This window comes from Nyctibius grandis, chromosome 5, assembly GCF_013368605.1.
Source record: "Nyctibius grandis isolate bNycGra1 chromosome 5, bNycGra1.pri, whole genome shotgun sequence".
NCBI lineage: Eukaryota > Metazoa > Chordata > Aves > Nyctibiiformes > Nyctibiidae > Nyctibius > Nyctibius grandis.
Window position 1 is genome coordinate 16,754,081 of NC_090662.1, and position 15,898 is coordinate 16,769,978.

At 40.4% G+C, this 15,898-nt stretch overlaps 1 protein-coding gene across 1 annotated transcript in view; it reads right to left on the reverse strand.

The window, feature by feature from the left end:
• Positions 1–15,898, reverse strand: part of COG5 (component of oligomeric golgi complex 5) — a 211,658-nt gene that overhangs the window by 69,426 nt on the left and 126,334 nt on the right.

The following is a 15,898-nucleotide window of genomic DNA, read 5'->3' on the forward strand; positions in this document are numbered from 1 at the left end:
TTCAAAACCAATTATTATCTTTAACTGTACTGTATTTTTACCCATGATGAGGCACCATTTTACTGGTTCATCTTTAAGTTCAGTCTGCTAATTCATTTCATTTAACATTAAATAACTGGCATTCTTACTGCATAAGAGAAAACAGAGGGTAAAGGAGAGGACTGATTTCCTTGGATTGCTTAGCAATGCTTTGCTTAGCTTCCTTTGGTGCTATCCTCTGAATAAGAACGGCAAAAAAAAGGAACCGGAAGCACTGCTGGCAATATCTAACCCGGGGTGGGTTACCCGTGATTGATTCAATAATTCCGAGGTTAGCCACAGTACAGCTATATTCAGCTATGGTGCAGCTAATAATATTGTTTTAACACGTGATATCTGTTCCAGCACTGTCATTTAATGCCAAACAGTTAATTAAATGTGATACAAGCTTAAAAAAAAAAAAATACTAACCAAGGACAAACAGAGGCAAGCAGGTCAAGTCCTTACTACTGACTACTGCAGAATTTAAGCTTTTATTTCTACATTTCTATTTCTAACACTGACAATAACTTCACCTTCCTCACAGCAGAACTAAGAGTACAAAGCAAGACAGTGAACATTTCCAAAGCCTGCAAAAAAGAAAAAAACCTCAAGTGTCTCTGTATTTTTCAGAGCTTTTCTGAAATACAGGAGAGTGAAAACTATCCAAAAACTGCTCGGGTCTGTTGTTTAAGAGACCTTTGATTAAGATTAAATCTGATAGTTCTGTGATTCTGTGTGTGATGATAATTCCACTGAGCAAACCTAAACACTGGCATGGGTGCTATTTATCAAGAGAAAAGTCTCAAATTATTGCCTTTGGAAACTAAGCTCTGTCATCCATACACTACACTGCTTTTTTATTTAGCATCCACAGGCAATTAGTGGAGGGGGCGATCATACACACATCAGAGATGCAGTCTTCTGTCATTTTTCTTGGTGACTTCTGCCAGCAGTAAAGAACATGGTCTGGTAGAAATTCTGGCACCCAGGGTGGTCAGAAGCATCTGAGACCACAGGCATGTCCCACTAGAAACTCCACTTTGACTCTCCTCTAGCAGTCAGACCCCACACCATCGCACTCTTCCTGCGGGTGGCTGCAGCAGTCATAGCCACTAACATTAAAAGGGGCTACTGCAAGACCAGTGCAACTCTGCTTCATCTTCCTCAGGTCACAGTTTTCTCAGCCAGACATTCTTGAGCCAAACAAAGTGGGTGAGCTTATCTGCCCCTCTGGCGTGGGGAACTTGCATTGATACCACAGCAGCAAAGCTACGATACAGCTGCTGTGCTGAGGATCCGCTTGCTGGTACATCCACCTACTGCGACAGGTTTTCTGATCCATTGATGAACAGCGCATTCTCCTCAAACCTAATGGTTCAGAGGCCACAGCACTATAACTACACATTCACATCACTCTAACTACACATTCACATCACTCTTTCTAGGGTTTCTGTGAAGATCAGAACCACAGTTGAAGCAAAAAAGCCAGATCCCACCTCCTTCCTCAACTCAGATGAGGAGTTTCCAGGTTTAGTGGAAAGCAAAGGAATATTAGGCATGCATTATGGTTTGCAGACCTCATACTAACTGTACCAGTTTCTTTTTCCAAATAGTGTGGGAGTTAATGAGCATTCGCAGTATAGCATTATGGGTCTGGGACTTGTACGTTTAGTTTTTTGACAACTGGGTATGCTGTAAAATCTCTCAGCATCCTGTGGGTGTGCTTGCGGAGGTGGGAAAGTAAGCCATAACGACTGGAAGATTAATGGGATGTCAGAAAATTAAGAGTAGTATAATGCAACCAGGTGATCTGGGGACAGAATGAGCAAGAGAAAGAAAATATAAATGGGAAGAGGACAGGGAATAGAATGAAAAGAAGCTGGAAGGAAGAAACAGAATGAAACTGAAAGGAAGGAAAGCAAAGATAGAAAAGACTCGCCTCATTTACCAGTCTTTCCTGTTGAAATTGTTCTAATTCTTACAGAATACTTACACAACTATAAAATCAGGCAGCAAGTCAGTAATACAGAATCAATACTACTATAGTAAGCGCACTCAACCAGGTTTCAGTCAGACTCTAGTAAATGTTCACATACTAACTAATAAAAAACCAGAACAGCAACAAAAGGTGAGCAGGGCACTATCCAGCCTTGAATAACCGATGGTCAGATAATTACTTTCCCGACAAACAGGCAGTACAGGCACAAATAATTTCAGGCAAAAGATGAGTCTCGGAGCCCCCCATTATAGTTTAGCGAACTAACTCTGCAGCTACTGGTCAAGAAAGACAAAAAAGGGGTTCCAACAAAGCCTGAGCTATGTTTCAAAAGAACTGTTTTTAGCCAAAAGTTGTCAAACAATTCATTCTGAAGTTACGAATGGGTAGGGAATAATAACCAAAACACATCATTATGGAAAGCTGCTATCCACTGAAAGTATCTTCCAAATCTAGTACCAAAGTCAAAATCAGAACAGAACAAAGATTACGCAGGTGAACTCTTTCTTATTTGCTTTAAATTGTGGACATGGCCACTGACAGAGGGCTTCTAGCTCATGTACTCATCTTGTATAACAGACATTAGAGATATATTAAAACCCTGACAATGTACAATAAAATATCTTTTTTGTTTGTTTCATGTATAGTATTTTTATCTCCTCAAAACCTGTTGTGTTTTGTATGTCCCAGACAGGCTATAAAAAGTCCATTGTTGTTTTTTCACTAATCCTAAGAGAACTGCATTTTTTATGCACAGCTAGTTTGTAGGTTTAGACAATATGTTAAAAAAAATGGAGCACCTCTTGGGACAAAGATTATTGTGTGGAAAGAAAATGTTGGAAAGCAGGAAGAAAACAAATGATTGTAATTTCAGGCTTGCATACACATCTCAAAATTAGACTGTTTATCAATACACGCTGGACAAAAATTTGAGAAGCAGTATTGCAGAATTTGCCACTAGCAACAGACTTTATTTATAAGAATTTGCCCCTAATATTTTCCTTCTATTTGAGAAAGCCTAAAGCTAAACATTTCTGAGATTCAAAAGACTGCCACAACTTTGATCAAATGGAAAGCATGTATTCAAAGTGAGAAAAAATCCTGACTAGAGAAGTGACTTACAATGCAAAATGGAATCATATCAGAGAATAATATTCAGAACAGCTATCCAACAGGAACAATAGGGAAAATAAATATAAGTATTTTTGACATGGAATTTAATGAGTTTATTAGCAGTATTTTATAATCAAGTTGTCTCCCACTTAGCAATTTGTAAGTGTTCTCCTTAGAATCTCTGTCCGTAAGATCCTATGTTCCTTTTCAAGTGTCTTATTTTGTAAATGAAGGCTCAGAAGTAGTAGTTTCTACCAAACACAAAGCAGGCTGGTTTTACTACGTAAAAATGTATGGCCGGTTAGAGCAACAGCAAGACACAATTCTGCTTCTCACAAGGTAGTGTCTTACAAGAAAATACACAATAAATTAGCATCCTAAAAATACTGGTACATATGCCATAGACTATGTTATGGCAATCAAGATGGTAGGGGGCAAAGAAAAATAGTACAGCATTTAGTAATATGTTAGCGGTACACTATAATCTAATGTGCATAAACACAAGCATACACAAGTGAAATAAAACCATGACCCCATAAACTGTAGGGCCTACAACACTACCTACTTGAAGATTAACTACAGTGATCTTCAGATTGAAAAAATTGTAATGAAGCAGGGAGCTAAGGAGAGATGGAGTTAAGTCCACCACTAATACCCTTCTCCATCCAAAGCACTCCTCCAACTGGCATGTCACAACATAATATGTTACAGATATATGGAAAGTAAATTTCACAAATTTAAGAGCTTAGGAAGACTCAATGAATCATCAGTTCAACATACGAAAAAAAAAAACCAACTTGCTCAAAAGCAAGTTCTACCATGAAAGCAACTCTCAGAAATTTTTAAAAACATCAAAGTTTCTCAACATCCATCAGACAATACATTAAATAGCTTGGTCAGAAGGGTGATATTAGCCACCACTTGAAAAAAGGCATGAATGTTTCAATTTATATTCAGCAGCAACTATGAAGAGATGTTCGTACTAAATGCACTTGCTCATTTTCTCTAACATTGAGAACTATTCATTTTAGTAACATAATTTTTGATTCATTTTATCCCATCCCATTTGGTTCTGTGGATCATCATAGACAAGAAGAAGAATAAGTGACACGCAGTCATTAAGTATGAATATTTTTTTCACAATTATATAATGGGGTTGTTTTCAAGAGTAGATGGCTAGACTCAATAACCCAGAAGATGCTGTCCAGTCCAGCATGACATTTACAGTCATTCTGCAGAGAAGAACCCCATTTGGTCACTTCTTTTCCCACAGAGATAAAAACCCTGTGAAGACTAGATAGAAATGTCATCAGAGACTTAAATAAATACATATCACATTTCTAATTTGAAAATATCTCCTAGGATGGAACCAAGCAATTTTTTCCGTCAACTGCCACACTGGAAATATTTTTTTTTTTATCTTTTATTTTACGATTGCCACTAGTGTTATGAGAACAATCTTCTGAAAGCATGGCTAAATAAAGCGCAATATTCTTTTTCATCATTAGAAACACAGCTTGGATGAGCAAGCCTGCTTCTCACAAGGGAGTGTGGTGATAACACTGAGCTAATTTGGGGACAGGAAGATTCCTAGCATAAGGCTGAACCAAAAATAAGAAACCTGGATGACATGCAAAGATAACTGGCTCAAGTGCTACAAACACAGCTTCCAAACACACGCCACCTTCTCAGGGTATGGGATTCACCATGTGGACCCTTCTTCTTCAACCAGTGTGTCTTAGGCAACTCCACATCATTATTTCTTTATCCAGTGCAAATCTGTCCATATGACCCCATGCTGCAGGGTTTTCACCTCTATGGATTATCAACTTCCTCCTCAAATGAAGACGTGTTAATTGCCCAAAATATTTATAGTCAATACTACCTGTGACAATTACAACTCCTTTCATAAAGAAGTAGTGTTAGAAATCTAACTAATTCCTAACTGTCCTGTAGTTAAATTTCACAAGTGCCTGCACCACATAATCAGAACAGCTCTCCGAGGAAATGTTCTTTCACATGATAGTTTGAAAGCACTGCATATGGAGAAGTCAAACTTGGACTAGTCCCTCACTTAGAAATAATGTTCCATAGCTACTAACGTACACAAGAACATTTCTGTTTTGCTTACTAAAATCAGAGCAGTGATTCTGACTGAAAATCTTTATTATTCTGCAGAGAAGAGATGACCCTGTTCAGGAAAGGCTGTGGCAGGAACACAACAGAAAGTTTTCACTATATATACATATGTACACATACATAGTACTCAACAGCTATGATTTCAGTGTGCTGCCACATCCTTACCTCTTATGTGTAGTATTTACTCTTTCTTCCCTCTGGCTATCATTACAACACATTGCCTCATTCAAATAATTTTCCCATAAATAATGTTACTAGCCCTACTGCTACCTGAAGATCAAGTGATTGAGGAAGGGCTTGCAAGCACTTGCAGCTACCAATTACAAGTAGTTCCTAGTCATCTCTTAAAGACACCAAAAGTGAAAAAAGTGGGAAGTTACTCCAGGAAAAGTTGCAATTCAATTTAAAGAGCTCATGCAGCTAAGCAGTGAAGGGAACTCAGCCACCTCAGTCACAGCCAAGTCAAAATGACCTATTGAGCAGAATTAATAATTTACTAAGAGTTGTTGGAAGTCTTGTTTTGCAGTATCACTCAGCTATTTTAACTGCAGGAATAACTAACAAAAAACTAAAAGTAGAAATTAAATGCCAATGAAATTCAGCTGCAGTCTAAAAACAGTATTTTATTTCATTTCCAAAAGTCCAGGCCTTAAAAAAATTAATTGGTATATCACAACTCCTAAAAACGAACCTACTTAGGGAAGCACGTCTCTATGTTCATTATCATCCCATCTGTCTTTTACTCTGTTCATCTTTAAAATCTGAGCAATACACAAAAAGGTCAAATTGACAATGTAAAGCCAGAGAATACAGACTTCTTTCTAATGATCTTCCAGTTCTTCCTGTTTTGACCTTTGTAGTGTTGGGAGGAGTGAGGGGTTAAGCTGTTATAATTTTCTATAGAAGGTAATACTGACATAACACATTGGACAGACTCTAGAAAAGCACATTTTAAGCCTTAAGAGGCAAGAATCCCAAAGCTAAACATTTAAATATGGTTAGGTTATAATATCTACCTTCTGTCAGCCCATATTTGGAACACATGGGGAACAGCTGAATCAGAAGGGGAAAAGGGTTATGGCCCAGAAGTTGGCAGGGCTGATCAAGAGGTCTTTAAACTAGGTTTGATGGGGGAGGGGGATAAGACCAGGGCAGCCACAAATGAACCTAGGGGTGACAGGCCTGCGTCGGGGGCAAGGCCGCTAGCCCAGCTGAAGTGCGTTTACACCAATGCACACAGTATGGGCAACAAACAGGAAGAGCTAGAAGCCACTGTACAGCAGGAAGGTTATGATGTGGTTGCCATCACAGAAACGTGGTGGGATGACTCTCATGACTGGAGTGCTGCTATGGATGGCTATAGGCTCTTTAAGAGGGACAGGCAAAGCAGGAGAGGCGGTGGGGTAGCGCTGTATGTTTGGGAGTGCTTAGACTGTGTTGAAATTGAGGAAGATGGTGAGGATGACAAGGTTGAATGTTTATGGGTGAAGATCAGGGGGAAGGTCGGCAGGGCAGACATTACGGTGGGAGTCTGTTATAGACCACCCAACCAGGATGAGCAGGCGGATGAGGCGTTTTACAAGCGGCTGTCAGAAGCCACCCGGTCACCGGCCCTTGTACTCGTGGGCGACTTCAACTTGCCGGATGTCTGCTGGAAATACAACATGGCAGAGAGGAAGCAATCTAGGAGATTCCTCGAATGTGTGGAGGACAACTTCCTCATGCAAGTGGTAAATGAGCCCACTAGAGGAGGGGCCCTGCTTGACCTGTTGTTTGTGAACAGAGAAGGACTAATGGGAGATGTGAGGGTCGGTGGCCGTCTTGGGAGTAGCGACCACGAAATGTTAGAGTTTTCGATAGTGGGGGAAGTAAGGAGGGGCAAGAGTAGAACTTCTGCCTTAGATTTCCGGCGGGCTGACTTTAGCCTGTTTAAGAGGTTGGTGGACCGAGTCCCTTGGGAGTCGGTCCTGAAGGACAAAGAAGTCCAGGAAGGCTGGATATGCTTCAAAAGGGAATTGCTAAATATTCAGGAGCAGGCTGTCCCAGTCTGTAGGAAGACAAGCCATCGGGGAAAAAGACCAGCCTGGTTAAGCAGAGAACTTAGGCTAGAACTTAAGGAAAAAAAGAGAACCTACTTGCTCTGGAAGAAGGGTCGGGTAACTTGGGAGGTCTATAGGGACGTGGCCAGGTCATGTAGGGAGAAGATTAGAAGGGCCAAGGCTCAATTAGAGCTTGATTTGGCTGCTACAGTCAAAGATAACAAAAAAAGCTTTTACAAATACATCAACAGCAAAAGGAGGGTCAAGGAGAGCCTCCACCACTTGCTGAATGAGGAGGGTAGTGTAGTGTCAGGGGATGAGGAAAAGGCAGAGGTGCTCAATGCCTTCTTTGCCTCGGTCTTTAATGTCAAGACCGGTTGTCCTCAGGAGACTCGGCCCCCAGAGCCTGAAGTTAGGGACGGGGGGCTGTGTGAACCTCCCGTAATCCAGGAGGAGACGGTTAGTGACCTGCTGTGCCAGTTGGACACCCACAAGGCTATGGGCCCGGATGGGATTCACCCCAGAGTAATGAAGGAACTGGCAAACGAACTTGCCAAACCACTCTCTATTATCTACTGGCAGTCCTGGTTAACTGGAGAAGTTCCAGCTGACTGGAAATTAGCAAATGTAACGCCCATCTACAAGAAGGGTCGGAAGGACGATCCAGGGAACTATAGGCCTGTCAGCCTGACCTCGGTGCCAGGCAAGGTGATAGAACAGATCGTCCTGAGTGCCATTACATGGCACATGCAGGACAATCGGGGCATTGGGGCCAGCCAACATGGATTCATGAAAGGCAGGTCCTGCTCGACCAACCTGGTCTCCTTCTATGACCAAGTGACCCGCTTAGTAGATGAGGGCACGGCTGTGGATGTAGTCTATCTAGACTTCAGTAAGGCATTCGACACTGTCTCCCACAGCATCCTCCTAGACAAACTGGCTGCCCGGGGCTTGGATGGGTGGACTCTTAATGGGTTAAAAACTGGCTGGATGGCCGAGCCCAGAGAGTGGTGGTGAATGGGGCAAAGTCCAACTGGCGGCCGGTCACTAGCGGTGTTCCCCAGGGCTCAGTTCTGGGGCCGGTGCTGTTCAATATCTTTATAGATGATCTAGACGTAGGGACTGAGTGCACCCTCAGCAAATTTGCAGATGACACCAAGCTGGGTGGGAGTGTCGATCTGCTGGAGGGTAGGAAGGCCCTACAGAGGGATCTGGACAGGTTAGATAGATGGGCTGAGAACAATGGCATGAGGTTCAACAAGAACAAGTGCCGGGTCTTACACTTCGGCCACAACAACCCCATGCAGCTCTACAGGCTGGGGGAAGAGTGGTTAGAAAGTGGCCCGGTGGAAAGAGACCTGGGGGTGCTGATCGACAGCCAGCTAAACACGAGCCAGCAGTGTGCCCAGGTGGCCAAGAAGGCCAATGGCATCTTGGCCTCTATTAGGAATAGTGTAGCCAGCCGGTCTAGGGAAGTTATCGTCCCTCTGTACTCGGCACTGGTGAGGCCGCACCTTGAGTACTGTGTCCAGTTCTGGGCCCCGCACTTCAAGAAAGATGTTGAGGTGTTGGAGCGAGTCCAGAGGAGGGCGACCAAGCTGGTGAAGGGTCTGGAGGGTCTGACCTATGAGGAATGGCTGAGGGAGCTGGGGTTGTTTAGCCTGGAGAAGAGGAGGCTCAGGGGTGACCTTATTACAGTCTACAACTACCTGAAGGGAGGTTTTAGTGAAGTGGGAGTTGGCCTCTTCTCCCGGGCAACTAGCGATAGGACAAGAGGACACAGCCTCAAGCTTCACCAGGGGAGGTTCAGGTTGGACATTAGGAAGAATTTCTTTACAGAAAGGGTTATTAGACATTGGAATGGGCTGCCCAGGGACGTGGTGGAGTCACCATCTCTGGATGTCTTTAAGAAAAGACTGGACATGGCATTTAGTGCCATGGTCTAGTTGACAGGGTGGTGTCAGGGCAACGGTTGGACTTGATGATCCCTGAGGTCTCTTCCAGCCTGGTTGATTCTGTGTGATTCTGTGACATAACTTCTTGTGGTAGAAGGACTTTCACAGGAAAGGAAAGCAGCCATAAAGCACAGCCATAAACCTCATCATGTCCTCAAACTAGGTCAGACTTTTGTTTCTTAGAGTAACAGGAAGTAAATAAGCAGCAGCATTGCACTACAAAGGTTGAGGAAAAAAAAAAAAAGAAACAGCAGCAATAAAACACTAGAAAGCAAAGAAACAAGATTTTTCAACACAGCTAAATAGCTTGCCAAAACACTTATTCCCTGTAATAGTGTAATCAAAGCAACAGATGGCTAAGAGCTATTGGAACAGAAAGGCATCAGGAACTGTTGTAAAGAATTATCTCATAAAAAATCAAGTAATATTCCAAAGTTTACCAAGCCTTAGGCTATCAACGTGACAGCAATTTCAAAGAAAGTATCTGGCACCTCCGAGTACAGATCAGCTAGCCCATAGCAATCACAAATTTTATCCTACAATGCTGTATTTGAGTGTAGAAAGGGAATAAATTCAGAGTAGAAATCATACTAAATGATAAAAACTAACAGGCAACACGGAAATGGGGGCATCTGAGCCAAATCAAGCTTCTTAAAATGCTTCTCTCACCTCTTACACAACTTGACCAATCTCTAAAGCCCTCATCAATAATGAACCAGTTGGCCAGTTAATCTGAAGATGTGGCTTCTCTACTAAAAACACAGCTATCACTGTCTGATGAAGGTCAGAGAGTAGAGGGCAAGGTTGTAGCATGTCTCTCATCCTTGTGCAACCTCAACTTGCACTTGCTGACTCAAGTCCCATTACTGAAGCACAGAAGTATAAGGACACAAAATCTCATTACTAATTCTGATCTTTGGACAGCAGCTTGCGACCAGATGTTTTTTCCCACCTCTCAACATCACTATGTATGTGCCTACACTGGCTAACCAGTTGCTTTTAACTCAGTCTTAACAATCAAGAATAGGAATTAGGTGCTGGAGGGTTATAATATTTTTTTTCTCCATTTACAAAAAAATCCAATCCAGACGAAATATCCTTTAAATGGTACGCTCCAGATTATTTAATTATCTACCAAAAGTCATCTGGGTGTTCTTGTTCTCTTGCTAGTCTTTGCAACAAGATAACTATTACCTATGCAAGTGACAATATCTCATTTTTGGAATCTGTGCCATATTGTCAACAGCCCTGAAGTGCCCTCAAATATTTAAAAAGAATGAACTTTTTAAAGTTACTTTATTTTAAATTCTTTTCAGTTATTATTTTCATATTTAACTTCAGACAGATCTCCAGCAGTGCCAGATTCGCTGTTGGATCACATTTCAAAACTTTTTTTTTCTTCTTAATACAAAGTTCAAATTCCTTGTATCACCCACCTACAGGAAACTTCAGGTCTGTGGTCAATTTGGTGAAGAATCATAGAATCACAGAATAGTTGAGGCTGGCAGGGACTGCTGGACATCACCTAATCCACCTCCCTGATCAAAGGAGGGTCTACCAGACCAGGCCGCTCAGGGCTTTGCAAGGCAGAGACAGGCTGGTTCAAATGAGCCAGAAGACATCCTTCTCCTTTTTAAAAATAAACAGTTAATCGCTTTAAGAATAAATGGTCAAAGCTATATTTCACAAAAACTTCACTATGAAGAAAAAAATCTGAAGTCATCTAAAGAAAAAGAAATGCTGTGCCTAGTTTTGCCTGCAGCTAGCACATGCATTCGGAACCCAGTTCTGCTACTGAAAAAAGTCAGTCCCCACCCCTCACTTCAGTTATCTGCCAGTAATGCATTTTGAAACCTCCACACAAGTAGAAACTTATTGGGGGTGATACCGGCAGTAGGAAAGAAGGGAGATAAAAAGAGAAGAAGAATAAACAATTAAGTGTATAACTTGTTCCACACAGAGGACATTATTCATTACCTAGGAACTGCAGCATTTTGATGCAGGATTTCTCCTTTCTAATGCCACTTTCTGTTCAGTTCTGTATGCCATTTCAAGATAACCCAAAGCTTTAAATCTTTTGTTACCGTAAGAACACCTCCAAATGTACAATAATGCAGAATTTCATGTGGCATTGAGTAGCAGATCAAGAACACAATGAAACACCCGTTTTTCAGAGAAGATTAAGACAAAGAGCAGATTTTTAACCTGAGAAAAAGGCAAAATGAATTATATTACCTTATTTAGATGAGTATCATGGCTAGTCGATCATATTTTTCACTCTGCTCTATGCAGATGTGGCTTATTAATGCTTTATATGTTTTTCTTGGATCACCTAATTGCATTATTTCAGAACCTGTTAACAATCAACAGTCAACAGTACAAACCACAAATAGAATTACAGGCTGGGAGAGGCATTTAACAAGAACATACTATCTTATCTGGAGAGAAAGAACCTCAGCATAGCCTTAGTTTTGAAGACAGACAGATACACGAAAGTAACAATTAAAAAGAGTGGGATGGATTATACAGAGACCCAGTCAAAGCCGGAGTCAGTCTCCACTCAGTTGCATCCCTGGAATCCTAGCAGATTTCATACACACAGTTTACCTTTGAGTACTTAAACCGAATCAGAAATTATTTTAATCCATTTGGTGTAAAGCACTCGAATGGACAAGGACTTTGGAAGAAGACTACCTTATTTCAGTTTTAATTAAGCTCATTCTATAAAGACTAGACCCATGTAATTAAAGCATTGCTATGTTTGATAAAGAAAAACCTCTCATTCCAATCTTACCTCAACTATTTTCAATGAGATCTAATCTTAGCCCACCTTTCTTGATCTGTAGCAAGGCAAACACCACTTAGTTATTTCACAGCTCCACCTTATCCATCTCCCATTCCATCCTCCAGTGGTTCTGTAGTCTTGTTCTCACAACAGCTCCTTCCATTCACATCTTTCTCTTCGAAGCTACCTTCAACTCCTAAACTTAGTCTCCAGTTTCCGTATTGACACATACTGTCCTCAGTCTCCTCCATTCTCCCCCTCCAGCATATTTTATTTACAAAGCCTTTCACAGCTGAGCTGTTCATAGCAGTGGCCCATGCCTCTATGCATATAAGTGGATGAATCAATTATCATATTTGCATTAATTATCTGAAAAGCATTAGAATCTGATACCTTCTTGCCCTTATAGGTATTATCTAGTCTTAGGTGCAGTTTCAGTTTTGCAATATGGTCAGAGCTGTCCAAGGCATAATGGTTGACATGTTTCCAGTCCAGAGAAAACACCTAAACAGATGGACAACCAGAACACAGAAGCAGACTACGCAGCAGCCTCTAATTTAAAATCATTTCTGCCTACGAAGCAAGCCGAACTCAATGTTATTAAACATTCCTGTGTTTTCATGATGGATATTCTATGAGGAATAATTTTTTAGTGATCACAAATGTCATTTACTAATTGGTATGAAACCAAACTAAGTGTTTCATATTTCAAAATAACTAGTCTCAATGGGAAGATTTAACACACAAGGTGATAGCTTTCTAAGGTGTTCTGAGGTTTTTTTCCCCCCTAACACACACAATGCATAGCTGCTAATTCCTTAGAATTTATTTATCATGTACAATTTTCAGACCAGTAAAGCTATCTGTATTTTTCGAAAAGCATTATCAAACTCTAAGTTAATGAGTATTTAAAACACCATCTACAATGGAAGATTAAGTTTTAACATTTTGTTGGCAACTGGCCAAATTAATCAAGATGAATCTTCAAAGAAAAGGACCAGGAGTGAATTTAAAAATTATCCAGCTAATTCTCATACAAAATTGTCACAACAAACAGAACACAAAGATTTTGGCAAACAGCTAAGTGATGATTCATAGCAGAGTGAAGGGATATAAAACATTAATGACTTCTCAATTTTCACCTTTTACTTTACCAGAGAAGACAGTTATGTAAAAATATTGTTCAGATCAGATGTATTTTCAGGAATACCCATTTATAGAAACTATTTATAAACCACTTTCTTGCACTATCATAAAAACAGGAACAGAAATGATGGGATTAGCAGGGCCACCAAAAAATAAATCCTTACAAATAAACACTGGAAAGTGCAGGCTATTTGTTGTGCTGCACTGAAAAGTGAAGTAAAGTACTTGCAAACACTCCATTATCCAGTCACAGATTTTTGGTCTAATTCTGCACTTATGAGTCACAAACACCTACAGGAAAAAAAAAAAGAAAGAAAAAACCCAACACATAATCTGCCAATCCACTTTGATTAACCATTTACACAGGCTAGGAGCAGTGAAGAATTTTACTTTTACAAAAATACTGTGTCACAGTCGGACATCAATTGTAGTAAGCTCCCTAAATTACCTCTATATAGGGCAAGTGCACAACGGCAAAGTGATAGAAAGCTTTCTATATCACAGCTGAAAGCAGACAAAGTTTGCACAATCCCATAATCTGTTTCTAATTCAGTACACATATTACAACAAATGCACACAGACCCATCAAAATCTAAAAGATCAGGATCTCACAGGAGAAAAGAGACTATCACCATGCCTTTATTTTCAAGGCTTCATAACTCAGCAGTAAAAAATTTAAGTCAAAATGTGAAAATAAAACCTGTTAATTTTAAAAGAAAGCCTCTATTTTCCTACATTTACACAGTATAAAGGATTAATCTACTAGTTTAGAATGACTTCTCCACCAACAAGTCTTTTTATTCTTTTTTCTTAATAATCTTTTAAGAACAACACTATTTTTTAAATTTACAAAAAAAAAAAATCTCCTTTACGTATTCTATATTTACTAGATACTGCTTTCCAATACTTCTAGTAGCAATGAACTTGATCAACAAACATTACTAAATATGCTCAGGAACTTCAGTGACTGCAGGGAGATTAAATAATTTGGTATTTGAATTCACTGCATATTTTTGGAACATCCCCAGGTAGTGCCATTGGACGCTGTATTTTAGTGATTGATCACTGGCATTCCAAACATTTATTTTAATTCAAAAACATTCACGTTCATATATATATATATATATAGATGTAGCTACACTATGATGCATCAGCACAGCGCTGAAACAACCAGCAAGTTTTAAAAGGCACTGTGAATGTAACAGAGACCAAAGTGAATCTATCAATCATAACATTACTAGCAGTCTCACATTCACATCATTTTTTTATCTTCTGCGTGCTTTACTAGTAATAACAAAATGCGTTTGATGGTGTTTTCGTTAGCAAGGGCACAGAGAAGAAATACCAAGTGGCTTGGGATCTAATACACGTTCCCCTCACACTTCGCATTTTCCATCTGGAAAATAGGAACAATCATCCACAACTAAAATGTATGCTAAAGGTATATTTATTTAATTATTCCTGTATGCACCACCAGCAACTTCTTCTCAGCTTTGTGAAAAATTCTTTCCAAGAAGGGAAGCGTCTGCCCATGTTTTCATTTAAAAAAAAAGTTGGAAACACTTACAAGCTAGATTTTATAGTAAATATGTCTAACCAACCATAAAGGACAATATTGCTAGCACAGCACTACACATTAAATAACTAGGCAACTTTAAGTCCCAGATAATAAGAACATTGCAGGATATATAACGGCAAGGCTGGGCCCACAAATGCATTTCCCCCCAGTGAAAAGTAAGGATATGTATTTTCTCCTCAACGCCTCTCTATGCACTTCCTTCCTCTCCAACTCCGCCTCTATAGGAGACACTAGAATCTGACAAATACTTTGACTTTTTAAACAGCTGAAGATTCACTTTCATTTGAAACTGTTGTCGTGACAGGTTTCCATAGCACTTCCCTGCAGCAATCACTGCTTCTGCCTTCTCTAATTCTACTATAAAAAGTAAGTTTGAGTAACAAAAGAAGGGGAGATTAAAAAAACAAGGGCTGGGGGAAGCCTAAGTAAATTGCCTCTGTATTACAGCCAGAGCAGCAGCAGAAAGGAAGCAATACTGAAAGATGGTATTTCCTGACCCTTCCCCCTTCACAGGTTTAAGTCACCAGAGTATGGGCAAGCTTATTTTCAAAATCAGTTTCAATCATGTTGAATTCTTGAGTAAGAAGTAATAGCAGCGCAGTTAATGAACAGTCTGCGAAACAGCAGTTTTTTCAATGGCTTAAGTCTGCTTTTAAGTTATAGGGAGAAAAAAACAATCCATTGACTAAAGTTCAAACTCAGCAGTTTAAGATGTGATTTTCAGCAAGTCACTGAGGCCTAAATTCAAAAAATGAGCTCAACACAGAACTTTCCAAATACACTGTCCACACTGGACTGCAGTTATTCTTCCCTTTGACCCATGAATATCACATCCCTTGGGTCTATGCCAACTTTATTAAGTAGATCCAGCCTCTAAGCACAAATGAGTTATTTTGTCCGCATGAGTAAATTATAAGCTTGTAAAAGATCATCTAGCGACGTGCCTTAGTGCCAAGCCCTTTGGCAGCCACAGCAGTGTGCGACCACCCCAGCCTTGCCTGGTGCTCAAGGGCAGGTCACTCCCTCCCAAATGAGACACAGGGAAAAGCCCTTCAAGCTTAGGATGACCCTGGCCTTCGCTCCCACTTCCCTGCTTCTTCTTCCCACAACCCACTCCCACAACAG